Consider the following 18563-nt stretch of genomic DNA (forward strand, 5'->3'; position numbering starts at 1 on the left):
CCAAGCAAAGTGAAGGGCTTTGCTCACGTAATTAGCATCTACAGGAACAACTATTTATAGGAATCGAACAAATCATTAAATATTTATTAGATTATTTCATAAATACACTAATTAGTTCTGAAAAGAATCATAGAATCATAGAATCCTAGGGGTTGGAAGGGACCTCGAAAGATCATCTAGTCCAACCCCCCTGCCAGAGCAGGGTCACCTAGAGTACATCACACAGGAAGGCATCCAGGCAGGTTTTGAATGTCTCCAGCGAAGGAGACTCCACAACCTCTCTGGGCAGCCTGTTCCAGTGCTCTGTCACTCTTACAGTAAAAAAATTTTTCCTGATATTCATCTTAAACCTCCTATGCTCCAACTTGTATCCATTACTCCTTGTCCTATCACTGGTCTTCACTGAAAAAAGCTTAACTCCATCGTCTTGACACTCACCCTTTACATATTTGTAAACATTGATGAGGTCACCCCTCAGTCTCCTTTTCTCCAAACTAAAGAGACCCAGCTCCCTCAGCCTTTCCTCATAAGGGAGATGTTCCACTCCCTTAATCATCCTTGTGGCTCTGCGCTGGACTCTTTCAAGCACTTCTCTGTCCTTCTTGAACTGAGGGGCCCAGAACTGGACACAATATTCCAGATGTGGCCTCACCAATGCAGAATAGAGGGGGAGGAGAACCTCTCTTGACCTACTAACCACACCCTTTCTAATACACCCCAGGATGCCATTGGCCTTCTTAGCCACAAGGGCACACTGCTGACTCATGGTCATCCTCCTGTCTACCAGGACCCCCAGGTCCCTTTCACCTACACTGCTCTCCAGCAGGTCAGCCCCCAACCTGTACTGGTGCATGGCGTTTTTCTTCCCCAAATGCAAAACTCTACACTTGCTCTTGTTAAACTTCATCAGGTTTTTCCCCGCCCAAGTCTCCAGCCTGTCTAAGTCTCTCTGAATGGCAGCACAGCCTTCTGGTGTGTCAGCCACTCCTCCCAGCTTGGTGGCATCACCAAACTTGCTGAGGGTACATTCTGTGCCCTCATCCAGGTCGTTGATGAAGATGTTGAACAACACCGGTCCCAGTACCGACCCCTGAGGGACTCCACTAGTCACAGGCCTCCAACTAGATTCTGCCCCATTGACTACAACTCTCTGACTTCTTCCTTTCAACCAGTTCTTGATCCACCTCACTGCCTGATCATCAAACCCATACTTGATCAACTTATCTACAAGGATGCTGTGGGAGACGGTGTCAAATGCTTTACTGAAATCAAGATAGACCACATCTACCGCTCTACCATCATCTATCCACCTAGTAATTTCCTCATAGAAGGCTATGAGGTTAGTCAAACATGACTTACCCTTGGTAAAACCATGTTGACTGCTCTTGATGACCCCCATCTCCTTGATATGCCTAGAGATAGTGCCAAGGACAAGTTGTTCCATTACCTTTCCAGGGATGGAGGTGAGGCTGACCGGTCTATAGTTACCCAGGTCCTCCTTCTTGCCCTTCTTGTAGACTGGAGTGACATTTGCTATCCTCCAGTCCTCAGGCACCTCTCCAGTTACCCATGACTTACCGAAGATGATGGAGAGTGGACTAGCAATGACCTCCGCCAGCTCCCTCAGCACCCTTGGATGCATTTCATCCGGACCCATCGATTTATGGATGTCCAGATTATGCAACTGATCCCTAACCCAATCCTCATCTACTATGTCCTCACCTATCTTGACTACTTCTGGGGTTATATGAATCTGGGGCTCATGGGAAAAGCCTGCAGAAGTAAAGACAGAGGCAAAGAAGGCATTCAGCACCTCTGCCTTCTTCATATCCTCTGTCACCAGGGCACCCACCTCATTCAGCAGTGGGCCTATATTGCCTCTGGTATTAGCTTTGTTGGCTATGTATTTGAAAAAGCCCTTTCTACTGTCCTTAACCCGACTTGCAAGGTTAAGTTCCAAGGAGGCCTTAGCTTTCCTAGTTGCCTCCCTACATTCCCTGACAACATTCCTATATTCCTCCCAAGTGACCAGTCCCTCCTTCCATGATCTATAGATTTTCCTCTTCCACTTGAGTTTCCCCAGCAGTTCCTTTTTTAACCACGCTGGTCTCCTAGCTCCCTTACTAGATTTTCTACCCATTGGGACACACTGATGCTGTGCTTGCAAGAAGTGGTCCTTGAATATTGTCCAGCTATCTTGAGCCCCTTTACCTTCTAGCACTCTGTCCCATGGGACTTCCCTTAACAATTGGTTGAGGAGGCCGAAGTTTGCTCTGTAGAAGTCCAGGGTTCTGGTCCTGCTGGAAATTCTGTTCCTCCCACACAGGATCCTGAACTCCACCATCTCATGGTCGCTGCAGCCAAGGTTGCCATTGACCAACACTGCTTCAATAAGGCCCTCCTTGTTGGTGAGCACAAGATCTAGCAGCGCTCCTCTTCTAGTCGGCTCATCCACCATTTGCATTAAGAAGTTGTCATCAATGCATTGGAGGAACCTCCTAGACTGTGAAAGGCTGGCTGTATAAGTCTTCCAGCAGATATCGGGGTAGTTAAAATCTCCCATGAGGACCAAGGACTGCAGTTGTGAGGCTGCTTTCAGCTGCCTGTAGAAAGCCTCATCAACTTCCTCATCTTGATCAGGAGGTCTGTAGTAGACCCCCACAACTGTGTCACCCATACTACCCTGTCCTTTAATTCTTACCCACAGAATTTCAACTCGCCCCTCATCAGCCCCTGTACAAAACTCAATACATTCTAGTTGCTCTCTCACATAAAGAGCAACTCCACCACCTCGCTTCACCGACCGATCTTTCCTAAAAAGCACATAGCCATCCATGGCCACATTCCAGTCGTGTGAGCTGTCCCACCATGTCTCTGTTATTGCTACCAGATCATAACCCTTAGACCGCACACAGACCTCTAACTCTTCCTGTTTATTCCCCATGCTGCGTGCATTGGTGTACAGGCATTTCAGGAAGCAAGTAGAGCACATCGGTGGGACTAAATCCTCCTTAGCCCATCCTCCTACAGGCCCTGGTATGTTCCTCTTGGGCTTGTCCCTAACAGACCCAGTTTTCTCCCCTTCCCCCTTCACATCTAGTTTAAAGCTCTCTCAATGAGCCCTGCTAAGTCCTGCCCCAAAAGCCTTTTCCCCCTCTGGGACAGGTGCATCCCACCCGCCACCATCAGGCCAGGTGTCTCATAGAGCAGCCCATGATCAAAAAAGCCAAAGCCCTGCCTTTGGCACCAGTCTCTTAGCCATTCGTTCATCATTAAACTCTTCCTGCTTATCTCTCCACCCATTCTTGCAGGAGGTATGGAGGCAAACACGACTTGTGCTCCAGACCCCCTAACTAGCTGTCCCAGGGCCCTGAAGTCTCTCTTTATTGCCCTTACATTTCTTGTAGTAATTTCGTCACTGCCAACCTGAAAAATCAGCAGTGGGTAGTAATCAGATGGATTTACCATACTAGAGAGTTTCCTTTTAACATCTCTAATGCGAGCCCCAGGGAGGCAGCAGACCTCCCTGTGGGATGGGTCAGGTCTACAGATGGGCCCCTCTGTTCCCCTCAGAAGGGAGTCACCCACCACAACTACCCTCCTTTCCTTCTTAGTTGAAGAAGTCCTAAGTCGTGGAGCTGAGCGACAAGTCATAGGCGGTTCACTAGACAAATCTGTCACTCCAGCTTCATTTTCCTTTCCCTGAAGTTCCAAGACCTCGTACCTATTCTTCAAGGGCAATTCGGAGGATGGACGGAGTTGGGAGGGTTTTTTCTTGCCTCTCCGAGGACGGACCTCCCTCCATTCCTCCATGTTCCTAAAGTTCTCTCCTTCTGTCTGAGAACAGGAGGGGAGGGGATCCATCACTTGTTCTAGCATCTCTTCCTCCTGCCCTTGCCTCAGGGTTTGACTCCACCAATCTATTTCATTCTCACATTCTCTGATAATTCTCAGTCTTTCAACCTCCCCTGTCAGTCTAACCACCTGCCTAAGGAGATCACTGATTTGCTCACACCGCACACACGCGGTGCCACTGGCTCCCTCTGGCACCAGTGCCAGGCTCAGGCACTCGCTGCAGCCAGAGACCTGCACGGCTGCGTGCCTGCTCAGAACCTCCGTCTGAGTTCCCATATCCTTCTTCAATACAGTTTTAGGGCGTGTTGCCACCATGCTAGAGAAATTTACTGGTGTTCTCTGCTTCCTGCCTCCACTCACGCCGCTCTCCCCCTGCCCTCGCGCTCCCTGCCCTCGCGCTACTTCACTTCCTGTGATGGCCGCTGCCGCTCTGCGCTCTCCCCGCTGCCGCGTGCTCTGAGGGAGCTGCCGAGATGGCCGCTTTTAAACCTTGCCGCGGTTCTCCACTGCTTTCTTAAACTGTATGACCAATATGTAATATGTTACCCTTTGCTTACCAGTTTTCACTGAAACAAAACCTGTGAATCTGACACAACTTCATTAAAACCAGCAGATTGCTGGTCAAATCTTTGCAGGTGGTACGTGAAACTCCATATAACCAAAAGAAAAGCAGTGTACTGCCATTCTAGTCCATAAGATTGCAAACAAACTCACATATTTAACTTGGTCAGCACAACCTCAGCTGTTCCATGTGCATCAGCACACAACTTAGAGAACATAAAGCCTGCTAACTTGTTGGGTCCTTCTGAAAACAAGAACACATCCACTGCTCACACAGGTTAGTTTCAATTACCAAAGATGGCTCTAAATTTACCAAATTCGGGCTGAAACTAAAGGTGACCGAAATGTTTTGCAGTCATTTGTCACTTCCTAAGAAAGCTGATGTTAAAAATATATCCCAGATGTGGGTTAAGATTTCCAGATGAATAGAGAGAGCTGGAGAAAGTAGATGTTCCTGACTAAAAGCTGCTGACTGGCTGCATTACACAGAATTTGCCCAGGATGTGTCAGACAAGAGACCTGTGACTTGTTTCTTGGTGCTACAGCAAAGTGCCTGGCCAAAATATACTTGGCTGCTCTGGGGTGAATTTTTCTCCAACTTGTTTCATTAAAATTTCTAAAGTCCCAGTTTTACTTCTGCATGAAAAAAAAAATATAAAAATAAATCAATCAAGTTTTTAAATCTAGCATTTTGCACCAAAATAAATTTGGGAGCTTGACAAGTCACAGACACAAGCAAGCAGGCTTCCAGTTCATCTCCTGAACTATCAACGCACAACAGAAGCTTAACATGAAATTTGCATAACATTAAATATAAAAGTTTCTGCCATATCTCAGATTGCTTTTTTTCTTTTTCTGTGCATTTGTCACATTCAGAACCACTTTAAACTTACTTATCAATAAACTACACCAGGAACAAGGCAACCGACGTGGTAAAACCAAACCTAAAAACCTAACACAAAAAGTCCCTAATATACACAGCAGAAACAGCCAATAACTACAAAAGCACTATGGAAAGAATACAGACAATAAACTGAAGCTATGTGAATATTTATTTTCAAGACAACTCCTGAAATTATTATATCAATTTGGATTTGTTTTTCTCTCATCACTTTTCCATCTTGTCAGAAAGTAGTGCAAAAACACTGCAATCAATTCTCTCTTGCTAGTCTGGATTAATAGAGTTATGTTAATTGAAGCCAAAATTCACAAAAATACTCCTTAGTATTCTTCTGTATGACTTTTACTGAGGATGAAGTTCTAAACACACAGATAAAGTAAAAATACACTAGGGTTTTTTTTTCAGAGAAAATTTCCCTTCTAGCACACTTTCAGCAGATGTCACAGTAAAGTCTGATTGCTTCCAGTGGCTTTGATCTTGCTATCATGTGGTGGCTCCTGATTGAAACAAGTGACCTCAGGAGGACTGGGAAGGAACCGGGATCACTGAGGGCAGAAAGGGTCTCCTAACATCAGACACGCTTTTTCATACTCTATTTACTTTCAGGCTGCATTGTGTGAAGAATCAAATCTCTGCAGCTCCAGCTAATGGGATGGGAGTTATCAGCCCCTCAAAGGTTCATGCTTCTTGGCTTGCAGACAGGACCACAGGATACCTGCTCCTGCCAAAACCCTCTTGGTTCTGGTGGGGAATGCTGAACTTCACCTTGGCTCTGCAAGAACACCCAACAGCAAAATAGCAGAAAGGCAACTAGCCAGCATATTGCTTTCAGATGGGGAGAAAATTAGAAGAAAAAGCCTTAGCCAACATATGTTCATTTTGTGGTATCTGCCATTTCTTTCAACAGCACGAACTAAGCCCAAATGAGCATCAAGTGATGAATGAGCACCTTTCCTGGCTAAGGGCTGAGTTTAGATCACGGGATAGAAGCTAACAAGAAAAATAATTGAAAATTAAGCACCTGTTGACATTTACCAATATGCACTGACCTTTCCAGTACCATTCCATTTGGTTTTGCAGCACAATCACATTGTTTCAGCTCTAACTATTGATAAGATCTTCATTACCTGAATCCTATCAAAATCTTCACACTTTCAGTGAGAGCAGAGAAAACATTACTGGAAAAGGACTGTCTGAAAAAGGTGTCAAATCAGTGACACCAGAGAGCTCCCACTTTGCTGCTGGGACTAATTGCTCACACCACCACACTGTAACCTACTCAGGTAAACACAGCACAGAGATTGGCAACTAACATGAAGACAACTCCTGATGACAATGACAGCAGTACACAGCTAAATAGCACCAAATGCAATATTCAAGGACAGATTATAGAAAATTAATCTTATAATCACAAGCATACCTGCAAACCAGAAATAATTTCATGATATGAGAGAAGAGTCAAAGATAATTTATCACTCAGAAACAAAACCCCATATTCTCCCTTGCTTAACTCCTCTTACAAGGTTGTAATTATTAGTTTTATTTCTAGCAAACCTACAGATTTGCTCTCCTTCACTTCCCCTCCTCCATTTACATTTGCTGAATATGCAAAGGTAATACATTTTATTGAAGAAATAAGGAAGATCTGCATTAAGTCACGTCTGCTCCAGAACCCTGTTGACTCCCCACCAGCTGGAATCTATTATTTGATTAAAAGTGCTGTTGTGCCAGCTGCCATGCAGCACGTTTCACTACCCTGATTCCTGATGGAATTAAATCCATACTAAAATGTAGCCTAGCATGAATCAGCCTCCTCTCAATATTAATGTATACCTGGAAAATAAAAGCATTAAAAAAAGAATCCCGCCCTCCTAGACCTGGCCAACCCAATCTTTAATGCAGAAGGTGCTCAGTGGGGAAGAACACACAATTTCACAGCTTATGAGTAGTAATTTCATAAAGCTATGTCTTAATTACATGCTCAGGTTTGTTTTTAAGATTGATGTCTCTTGCCATAAAAGCAAACCAAACTCCTCTTCCCAATAAAAGATGGTTGTTGAGTTTAAGCTGATCTTCCTGAGGCTCTACAGCAGGACCTAGACAGGCTGGACTGATGGGCCTAGGCCAATTGTTTGAGGTTCAACAAGTCCAAGTGCTGGGCCCTGCACTTGGGTCACAACAACCCCATGCACTGGCACAGGCTTGGGGATGAATGGCTGAAAAGCTGCACAGCAGAACAGGACCTGGGGGTGTTCACTGACAGCCAGCTGATGAGCCAGCAGTGTGCCCAGGTGGCCAAGAAGGCCAACAGCGTCCTGGCTTGTATCAGAAATAGTGTGGCCAGCAGGAGTAGGGAAGTGTACTCAGCGCTGGTGAGGCTGCACCTTGAGTACTGTGTCCAGTTCTGGGCCCCCGCTGCAAGAAAGACATCGAGGAGCTGGAGTGAGTCCAGAGACAGGCAATGAAGCTGGTGAAGGGTGAAGAACACTACTCTTACGAGGAGAGGCTGAGGGAACTGGAATTGCTCCGTCCAGAGAAAAGGAGGCAGAGGGGAGACTTACCACTCTCTACAGCTACCTAAAAGGAGGTTGTAGTGAGGTGGGGGTTGGTCTCTTCTTCCAGGTAACAAGCGACAGGACAAGAGGAAATGGGCTCAAGTTGTGCCAGGGGAAGTTTAGATTAAATATTAGAAAAAAATTCTTCACTGAGAGGGTAATTAAACAATGGAATAAGCTGCCCAGGCAAGTGGTTGAGTTGTTTAAGAGACATATAGATATGGTGCTTAGGAACATGGACTTGGTAGAGTTAGGCTAATGGTTGATTGAGTTAGGTTATGGTTGGACTCAATTATCTTAATGGTCTTTTCCAACCAGAATGATTCTGTGATTCTATGTCATTAAAAACTCTTGTATCTTACTGATTTGGTGATTTACTAGTGAAGGGTAATTAGTAAGGAATGTGCCCAGAGCAAAAAATAATTTATAGTTAAGTCTGTTTCTGCTCATTTAGTTAGAATGAGAGACTGTGTCAGGCAAAAAGCCCATTCAATTTCAGGAGGATTTCTGCCTGTTGTGGACTGCAGGAATATATGCCAAGAATATATGCTGTGAATAAGCACTGAAAACATTGCTCAGCTTCTTGCAGTGCAAGAACATTAAAAGCTTTAAGGCAAACATTTGCAAAGGCATGCTTAAAAGGCATCCAAATAGAAACAGTGATGGCATATTGATAGATAGGACTGATTTTTCTCATTTGCTTTTTCAGTTATTTCAAAGCACATTGCAGACTACAGCTTCACTAGCTCTGAAAAAAGTCCATTGGTAGATCAGAAGAAAGCTTGTATTCAGTGGGATGTTTGCAGCTTTCTTTGTTCAATGGATGGCCATAAAGTTAAAAGGTTTTGATGGCTTCAGACAAAATAAATTCTCTTAATATACTGACACAAGAACATGCAGAGATAAGGCTGAAAGCCCAAGCTCATATCCATTCCTGGTGGTGTTGAGGGACAGCGTGCTGAATACTTCCTTTAGAAGAACTAAGTATTATGTCAATATTTCACTGATTAAACTGATTAACAATAGTAAATATAAAGCCCCAAGCAGCAGTTAAGTTATGCCATGTACAGAAAAACTGGAAGGGAATACTTCAGGTTTTAGTCACAGCACTGAACATCATTGAGGCATCAAGTCACTACTGAGCCACGCTGCTATGGTTTGATGAACGGATGATCTGAGCGCGGCAGAGAGTAGCCCAGTGTCTGCACTACAGAAAGTGACACTGCAATGGGCTGCTTTGCTGACTGTGTCTGCAAGGAGTCCCAGGGGTACTGAAGTCCTCTTCAACCCTGAACATGAATGTCCAGTTCAGACTGTGCAGAAACAAAAATTAACTTTGCTGCATCATACAGATCTTCCTTTCAAACATGTTTTAATACAGTTTGGAAAAACTTGACCTAATACTTTGGATTTTGTGTTTTAAAATTATTTCCATTCCAAGATCTACTGTATGACTTCCCCAATAAGCAAGAAATGGATTATCTCATGTATTTTTAGACTGAGCTTTGCAAATTTTACCTTTTCACTCTACAACCTCTTTTACACCAGTACAAAGTGTTGTAGTGTAGCCCCATCTATGTTTGTCCAAGCACCAACTAGAAATGTACTACACATGCACATACTGACAAACATCCTGCAAATACAGAATACATGTAAATAATGTTTATGTACTTCTCCTATTCATTAACTTTTTTGGCAGTAGATGCTAGCAACCACAATCTATCATCATCAAATGAGACAACCTACCATAGATGCACACCTCTTGTCTATCATGCAGAATGGAGATACTCTCCTTGCCAAAGATGCAAAGTACCTGGACTTCCAACAGGACCTGCATTACTGAGAGAAAGCAGCAGCTCATCTAAAGGCATCACAAAGATGATTTACACCACTGAAAAGGAAGTTTAATTTCTCCTTGGTACATGCTATTTGTCTCAAAATTGTCACATTTAAAATCGTGATGTTCCTATGCACCAAAAAGATCCCATACATGGAGATTTTGTGTGATTTCAGGGACGGGACAGCATTGAATCCTGTATAATAGGAGTACAACACCCAGATATGCCATTAAAAAAAGATTAAATGGTAATCACAATATTATTATGCCAAATGGTAGCTAAAACTTTATCTCACTCCATACTGGCAGGTATTGTGTGTAGGCCCTATATTTCAATAAAAGGAAACATGCTTTTAACAGCAGACTGGAGAGTTTTTATGAGATATGCGATCTACAGGAAGACTATTGTCCCACAATAAACATTTGTTGACTAAATATGGTATTTCAATTAACATAACCCTTATTGAAATATAAAAGATACTAAAGTTTAACTTAAATTCTAAGAAAACTATTGAGTAGTCAGAACAGTAAGGTATTTCATGTAAAAAAAAACAAACCCTCAACATCTATATTGCAATAGTAGTGGTGTAAAAATCCTCCATACATGAACCCACCCACATCTTCACAGGCTGATGCTCTGGCTGCAGAAGGGTGTGGAGCTCCCAGCTCTGCCACACACACGGCTCTCTGCCATCAAGACACACACTGCCCCAGAAACACAGCTTCTAATGCCTGTGGTCCTGCCTCGGCAGTCCAGGCACAAGTCATGCCCTCATGTGAAAGCTGATAGTCTACACAGAAAGGTTATATGAACACATATAATAATATGTGGGGAGGGCTCTAATAATACAGATTTTCTGAGTATTGTCAGGCCACAGGACTGTGTTGCCTTTGTTCCATCATCTGGAAGGCATAAAGTCACCATAGCAGAAGACCCAAAGGAAGGGTTATGATTAAAATGGTGGCAGAAGTTCTGGCATAGTACTCCTATAGATGCTTGGGAAAACACTAAGCAAAAGTTCCATCCATACTCAAACCTCCCATCTCCCAAGCTCCTCACTTGCAGCAGTGCTGAATATACATCTGCAAATGGAAGCACTGGGAAGATCTGATATTAAATACTAAGGAATGCCACAAGCCCTTAAGAAAAAATGTACCCATATTTCAGCTCAGACATTCAAAATTAATAGCAGTATTTTAAGAATATTTCTTATTATGGACATATGCCTTTATTCTGAACCTTTGCCATATGATAACATTCATTTTCCTCACATGGTGCTGTGAAAAAGCCCATGGAAGTTGTGAAGCACTGACCCATCACAGTCATTTTCCCTTCCTTGCATTATGGTAGCATCTAGGAGACCCAGGCACCAGACTCTCTGCAGGTGCACCAGAGGCTGCGCTCAGAGAAAAAAGAAATTATTCTTGCCTCTGAGAGTCACATTTAGACATTAAAAAAAAGGCAGTAAGTGGATATGGATGGTTGACAAGGAAGCAGGAGGAAACAAAGAGACAGCATCAGTCTGGCAGTGGCTGGAACACATTGCTAATCTACTTTTTTTTTTTCTTCCCCCCAGGGATTAAGGCAGAGGAGATTTTAAGAAGGGATTTAAAAGGAGACAATGAGGTTAAGTGTGTTGATGTCTGCCTACACTACAGCTCATCCTGAACTTCAGCAGTAGCAACAAATAAAGCCCACAGATGCTGGTTTGGATATATGGCAAGTCAATGATGAAGGTGATACCGCATGTGAACTGGAGATGTGTGGGCAGACGAGCCAGAAGCCCTCTGGATAGGAAATCAGGCTGCTTCTTACTACCATGATAAGAGAGAGACACCAATATTACATAAATGCTCACAAGAAAACAAATTTTCTTTTAACAGCAGGTTTGAACAAGGTAAAAGCTATACAAGCTACATGTGGACCATGCCTGACAGTGCTCCATGACTGCAAGCATCCCTAGGGCTGGCTCTTAGTCTACAGACATCTCTGGTGGAAGAAGTATGACTTATTCAACATCCTTCACAGTTAATTTTTTAAGCCCAGGACATCATTAGCCAAGCTGATTGTTGAAAGAGTTATTATCTTCTAACGACTCCTAAGACATCTGTATGCAACAGTTGGAAATTACTGTGTTCCACAATTAATTTGGTCTTTCATAAATTGATCTACCTGCTATTTAATTCTCTTAGAAAATATTTCAGATACTATTTTTCTGTCGCCTTGTTACCTCAGTTATTTTACAAAATGAAGAGAGCAGGGCATCTAGGGTTCATCTGAACTCAGCAACAAACCTTGGTCTTAAAACACACTTGCCCTTCAGCGGATGACAGTTTCAACAGCAGTGCTGCCTTCTATCCAACTAACCCTTGAGGTGGACTAGTATCTGCCAGCCTCTTCCTAAGCTCCAGAAAATACCTGTTTCTCTGGTGAGGTAAGGTACTTCACCAAAGACACGTTGACATCATATAAATTATTGTTTAGAGGAAAAAAAAAAAAAAAGGTAAAACCAGAAAAAAGCAGCAGACAATCTTCCCATACGTGACCTTTTTAAGAGTGGTTTCTAAATCAACTACTTTTCATCAGTAGTTCAGCAAAGCATCAAAGAAAGCAGTTTTAGGAACACAACACCATGACAAAATTAAAGAAACTCTTTTTGCTGTACTGTATTCAGATAAACCTTAACAATTAAATGCCTATTAAAAATACAACTTACTTTTCCATTTTTTGCCTCGTGCTCTTCACTATGTCCTTTAAAAGCTAATAAGGATCAACACTCAAAGGAAAGCCAGTAGGTAATATAATAGTTTGCAAATCATATTTCCAAACAGCCGTAGGATGGAGGAGCACACTGAGGCCCAGCTTCCCCTGGCTGGAGGGAGACCTTGGGTGTCCAGCTCTGGTGCAGACAGCCTCTGCCCCACTGTCCTGAAGAGCACTCCAGGCTGGTGAAGCAGAAAATCTATGTATTCATGTTTTAGTGCTTTATCTAGGGTTGGGTATTCTTCTGCTGTCAAAAGCCAAGAGTTATGTTCCTGACAACAGTAATGACAGAACTAAATTAAGAAAATAGAGTTCAGAGAGGCAGAGAGATTGAGTTGAGCTTTGGATGAACAAATCTCATTAACTGGCTGGCTAGCAGCTATCTAAATAGATTAAAATAATTATTATTACAGCCATAGTTTAACAGTTTGGAAAAGTGACATTTAAAGTCACTATTTAACATTCAGACATCCTTAACACTATGCATTAAATTTGTTATTAAAAACCTACTTGTAAAGACATGGTAACTCTTGCAAGTTAACAGAAGCATTCAGAAGTACTGGTGAGAACAAATCAAAAAGGATCCATTTTTGAGAAATGAAATATTTTCATTACTTCATTTTCGCATCAGGTAGCAACCATAAAAAAATGTGCAACATGTACCACAGGCCACAAAAATGTCATTTTTGCAACACTTTCCTCAGATTGAGTCCAATGAAATTAGATTCTCAAATCCATGAGAGACAGGCATGTGAAAAAAATGCAGTGCTTCCCAAATGCCACCTTCATATGTCAGAACACTAAATCTGAAAGTTCACATTTGATTTCCTAGAATACACCAATAAAGTATTCCATTTTTCCCTTCTTTTTAAAGACATACCACTTCCTTCTGAAAAAAAAATATGTCTGCATGCTTCAAGCATTCTTACTTATTCTGGATAGAAGGATTATGCTGTCCCAGTTGAGTGACTTAAAACTGCATTTATTGTGATGTTTTGTGATGGAAGAGGTCAAAGCCTTCCCTGGGGAAAACAATGATAAGGTGTTCTGCAGGCCAGTTTAAGGAATTTGTGTTAACTTCTTAGCTTCATGAGGATAATGTGTGCCTTGGTTTCACTGTAAATAACATGGCCTTCTTCTTAACAAAGAGAAAAACAGTAACTTCCATGTCTAAGGAGGAGAAAGTAATTATTTTCTTACACCCCCCCCCCCCAATATGCAAGGCAAATTTTGAAATTCCCAACCTCATATGTCAAAGAACAAGTCAAGTACTAGAAAGTCAAGAAATGCCAGTACAGATTTAGTTCACCTCCCTTGTATTCATACATTAAGATGAAATATTTAATAATATTTAATTACATGATGATGTGCTATTTTTTCAACTGCGTTACCTGTGTTTTAAATAGCAAGGAAAAAATTCCACAGTGGCCTGATTCAACAAGATATTCAGATGTCTATCTCATGTAAAATACAATACTGCAATAATTGAGGTTATTTATCTCACTGAGAGAAGTGTAAGGTCAGATAAAAATTTCCCTAACATTATTTGTGAGTTCTAATTTTCTTTTTCAGTAGACAAAATATTTTAGGAAATAAAATATATCTTCCACCAGCAAATACTGCTTGATAGTATGCTGTGATCTGGTTTTGAATGAACAAAATCAGAACAAATCTCTTTTTGCCTCATTTTTTTTTCAAACAGGTCTATCACAATGACTAGCTTATCAAAATATTTCAACAGACATTCTAAAAATACCAGCTATTTATTACCTTAACCTACCGTACAGACACCCATCTAACACTCAATTAGAGTAAGTGGTTATGAATCATGCACATTTCAGGAATATCTGGCTCTCACAACGATGTTTGGGTTTTAAGTCATTATTGATAAAAATATCTTACTTCCAATAGGAATCTACATACAAATGTGCAAATTAGGGCTAGAGCAGCAAGCCTGCTTTATGGCTGAGACGTGTCTGGCCTGGGCTAGCTGCCTTCTATGCCTACTCCCACCTTGGATCGGATAATTGGAGTGAAGATGAATGAAAATTTCAACCTGCAATTTTAATAGTAACTATTTGTTATTTAAATTTCCTTTTCCACACTGAATGATTGCAAGAAGGTGTGCACAGAATTAAAAGCCTGCTCTTTAGCATCAGCACATTGATTTCTTGGGGTCCTTGCAAAGCTTTTCACATTGTTTCTGGACTACAGCTCTACACCCCTCTAACTGCCTGTCAGACATAATTTCTGCTTTATGAATAAATAATATGATGCCCAGGGGAAACATTGGGCTAAGACAAAAAAATCAATATGTGTCTAGCATGTGTTAGGCTGTTGTTCAGCTGAAGTCTGCCTCAAATATGTGGAGCAATTTTGATAACAAAACAAATTCTCTCTAAACTGAGTTTAAAGGAGGGTTATTAAGCAAGCACTACCATTATGCCACTCTGTATCCTATTTGAACAACAGTAAAACTATCCTCCTAAAATGTGACCAGATATTCTCACTGCAAAGAATTTGGCAACTACCTCTCTACAAATTTCAAAAATTCATGTTACAGAAACATGGTAGCAATTGATTTTTTACTCTGTTCCTCTTGGAGTAGTTTTGGTACAGGTCTGCATAGTAAAACTGTTATTATTTTTTTTTTGCAGAGGGTCTGGGATCAAAAGTGAAACAAAAGCAGGGTAAATTAATCATTCATGCAGCTCCGTAATCGCCTTAGTCACTCCTGCACTGTAAGCCTATTTTTGTAGTCAGCCCAGTTCATGGCTCAGACACTCACCACTGTAGCCCTGCAGATGCAAACCTGCCACAGGAGTATTAGAATTGCTCCACTTCTGCAGGACAAGTCTGGACAAAACAACCTTAACTCCTGTCATGAGCCCCTGCTGACGGCATGTCACCCCATTTCCCCACTCACCAAGGCCAAAGTCTCATGGATCCTCACCTTTTCAAAAATGACACCTCCCCATGTTCCTTGCAAATATCAGCGCCACACTGGAACCCCACAAGAAGATGGCTGGAAGTGGGGCCAAGCTGCCAGTACTTGCTGCCAGCAGCCCTCGCAACAGCCACGGTCATCCACGCTGCAGCACAGCCACACAAACAGCAGAGGAGGAAGAAAATGAAGAGGTAAAGGCAAGACACTAAGCTGTAGCCAGACCCGAGAATGACCTCTGAGATCACTGACCTCAAGTCCCCAACATCCAGCCCAGGACACTGCTCTCAAAGGGGTTTTTTTCTGCCCCCCTGCTGTTACACAGACCTTTTAGTGCAGATCCCCCCTCAGGAACATGCTGACAAGGCAGCTCCTCCTGTTACATTCAGCATAATGAAAAGCACAAATTTAATGCATTTATGACCCTTTCAGATTGAGGAGCTGAAGCTGAGTGCCCTTGCCTGGGGGTGCTTACTCCTGCAGGAGGACAAGCCATCTGGAAGAGCAATCTCAAGACAGCAGAGGGAAAACATGATGTCTGGAGGAAAGAAACCTGCAGACATGCAGAAGCTACCACTGACAGCAGCAGAGATGAGACGTCTTGAGGGTCACGCTAGCCAACGTGGTGGAGCCCATTAGCATCAACAGGTAGAAAATGCTTTTACCAACTCAAAGAAAGTGAAACGCTAAAGACAAGGAGATGGAGCTCTCCAAAAAAATAAATGAACAAAAAAAAAACCCCAAAAAAAACCAAAAAACCCACCCAACAAAAAAACCACAAACAAACAAACCCTCAAAACCTCTACAAGCAAAACAAAGAAAGCTCAGGCTAAAGCTTGTATGTTTTTCTGTTTATGATGAAAATATACAAACCCCAACCCCTGGGCACAGAAGTGAACTGTTCACATGTTCACAGGCAGGATGGAAATTGAAAGCAGAGCAGCTATTCCTGAGCGACTTCCAACACAGGCAAGCTGTCAATTTTAAGCACCAAAGCTTAGTGGCACTGAAGCCACTATGAGAGATGTGCCTCCTCATCCTTTCCTGGGCCTTTCTGGCAGCCAGCATGGATAGGCTCCTGATGGTGCTCCACCAGTGCTCATGAGAGCTCAGATGTCACCAAGCCCTCTCCTACCAGCACCTGGCTCACCAACTTATACATTTTCCTTCAGCCATTCACCTCATGCTTCCACCATGCCAATATCAGGCCAGAAAATCCAGAGCAGAGACAAAGGGAACACGGCAGACCACTGCAAAGCCCAGCAGTGGCCACCACACGTCAAAGCAGGCCTATATGCCCTTTGCAAGATGCAGGTTTGCAGAGGAGGATCTGAAACTACCTTAGCTCTTCTGCTATAGAGACCTACCCAAGTGAGCCCTGTCCTGCTCTTCAAGCCTCACAGGTCCCTCACCACACAACACCTATCACAGGAAACCACCATTCCTCCACTTCTAGGAAAATGACTACACAAACATGTATTTCTGCCAGCCCTCAGGTGACAGGAGCACTTGACCTTGGACACTTGACTCACACTTTCTTTTGCTTTTTATGCCATTTTAATTAGTAACTATGCTTCCTAAAACTGACACTGGCTGTAACCTCTCAACCTCAACATGGCAGAGCCATATGAAATACCCAGACCCACTTGCGCATGCAGTGTCTTGAGATGTGGTTCCACACTGAGACCCTCAGCAGCCAAACTGGCTGAAAGAAGTCCTCAGTTTACCCACCTCCTTTACCACTGGCCACACTTGGCTTCCCCACCTCTATCTTAAGGTACTTCTTTCGGTCACTCTCTAAGCCGTACCATACCATGGAGGGGTTGTTTTTTACACAGTCAAAAAAAACCCCACACTGCTAGGCTAAAGTTTGACACTACTCCTCCACCAACACAGCTGCTTGAAAGGATCCTGTCCCCACCTTCCAACCTCACTCAACTCCAAACAGCTGATTCTGCATTCTACTATGAATAGGATCAGAGAAGTACATCAAGATTTTTAGAAGACCGTAGAACCTCGATAAAACAATCTTCTTTTCCCAGCTCTAAGATTCCCAACTTTTTTTTAACTGGAAGGATGATCTGTTGTACCTACAGCTGTGCTCAGATGACACTGTGTCTAATGTTGATGGACAATTATATGGCATGATAACCCACTCACAACTTCTAATTTCCTGTGCAAGAGTTCAGGTTATCCAGCTCCTTTAGACATGCATCAGAGTCACCAACATATTTTTACTGGAAACAGAATTTGCAAAATTATGAGCTAGTTGACAGGGAAGAGAGACAAACCTCCCTCACCTTTCAGAGGTGTTAGATGTCCAGATCCGAATATCTTCTGCAGAGAATGAGCGTTGAGAACAAAAACACTTCATCTTTGAAAGACTTAAAGACAACTATCACAGCACTCTGGTTTTCACAAGGTAAGACTCCACCATGAGTGGTATTAAATTGATTTTACATTCATTTGAACTCTAAGGTGTCTGGTCAAGTTCCTGGATTTCTGTGTTAATTTTAAAGACAAAAACTACCAAGAAGCCACGTTTCTTTGAATCATATGTCAGTTTTATTAATCCCAAATTTTCAGCCCGTGAGAAGTTCATTGAAGCATCTCTGTACTACGTACAGAAAACAAAGAGTCTGGGAGAGATCTGCAGTATATCCACACAAACTTGTACAACCAGTCACTTTAGCTCAGGAAGCACCTGGTCAGGTAAGTTGTGGTAACCGAGTATGTTACCAGAGATGCACTCTCCATTCCTGCAAAGGAAAAGTTAAGCCTGAGCAAACCAACTTTCCTTCAGGCCCCCCAGCAGGGGCCAAGATACTTGGAATAAAAAAGTAACTGCAGTGTTTGAAAGTTCGCCATCTGTCAGCTATTCAGAGATGTTAATTATTCAAGTGGCAACCCAATATAAATTTGATGTTCATCAAACCTCATCAGACCTTCAGGAAATGAATGCAAGCAACACCAGCCTACATACTGACAACTGGATCTCCTGGGTTTCCATGCTAAGCTACCAGATACGCTTCGCAGACTGCACACCCAGACTAACTTCCTAACCACAGGATTCTTTTCTGTACCCTCCGCTGTGGGATAGCTTTGTAACTTGAATAAGAAATATGAACCCCCAGCTGTCTTATTTT

The 18563-nt window shown here is 42.7% G+C and overlaps 1 protein-coding gene across 6 annotated transcripts in view; it reads right to left on the reverse strand.

Annotated features, from left to right (window-relative positions):
- PAG1 (phosphoprotein membrane anchor with glycosphingolipid microdomains 1) overlaps nt 1–18563 on the reverse strand; it is a 116032-nt gene that overhangs the window by 71179 nt on the left and 26290 nt on the right. Inside the window, exon 1 of one of the 6 annotated variants that reach the window (XM_051612552.1) lies at nt 17718–17734. The exons of the other annotated variants lie outside the window; for them this stretch is intronic. The gene's annotated coding sequence lies outside the window, so the exon portion shown is untranslated. Of the gene's footprint in view, nt 1–17717; nt 17735–18563 lie in introns of those variants that run through there. 6 annotated transcript variants of the gene reach the window in all.

This window comes from Apus apus, chromosome 2, assembly GCF_020740795.1.
Source record: "Apus apus isolate bApuApu2 chromosome 2, bApuApu2.pri.cur, whole genome shotgun sequence".
NCBI classification, from domain to species: Eukaryota; Metazoa; Chordata; class Aves; order Apodiformes; family Apodidae; genus Apus; species Apus apus.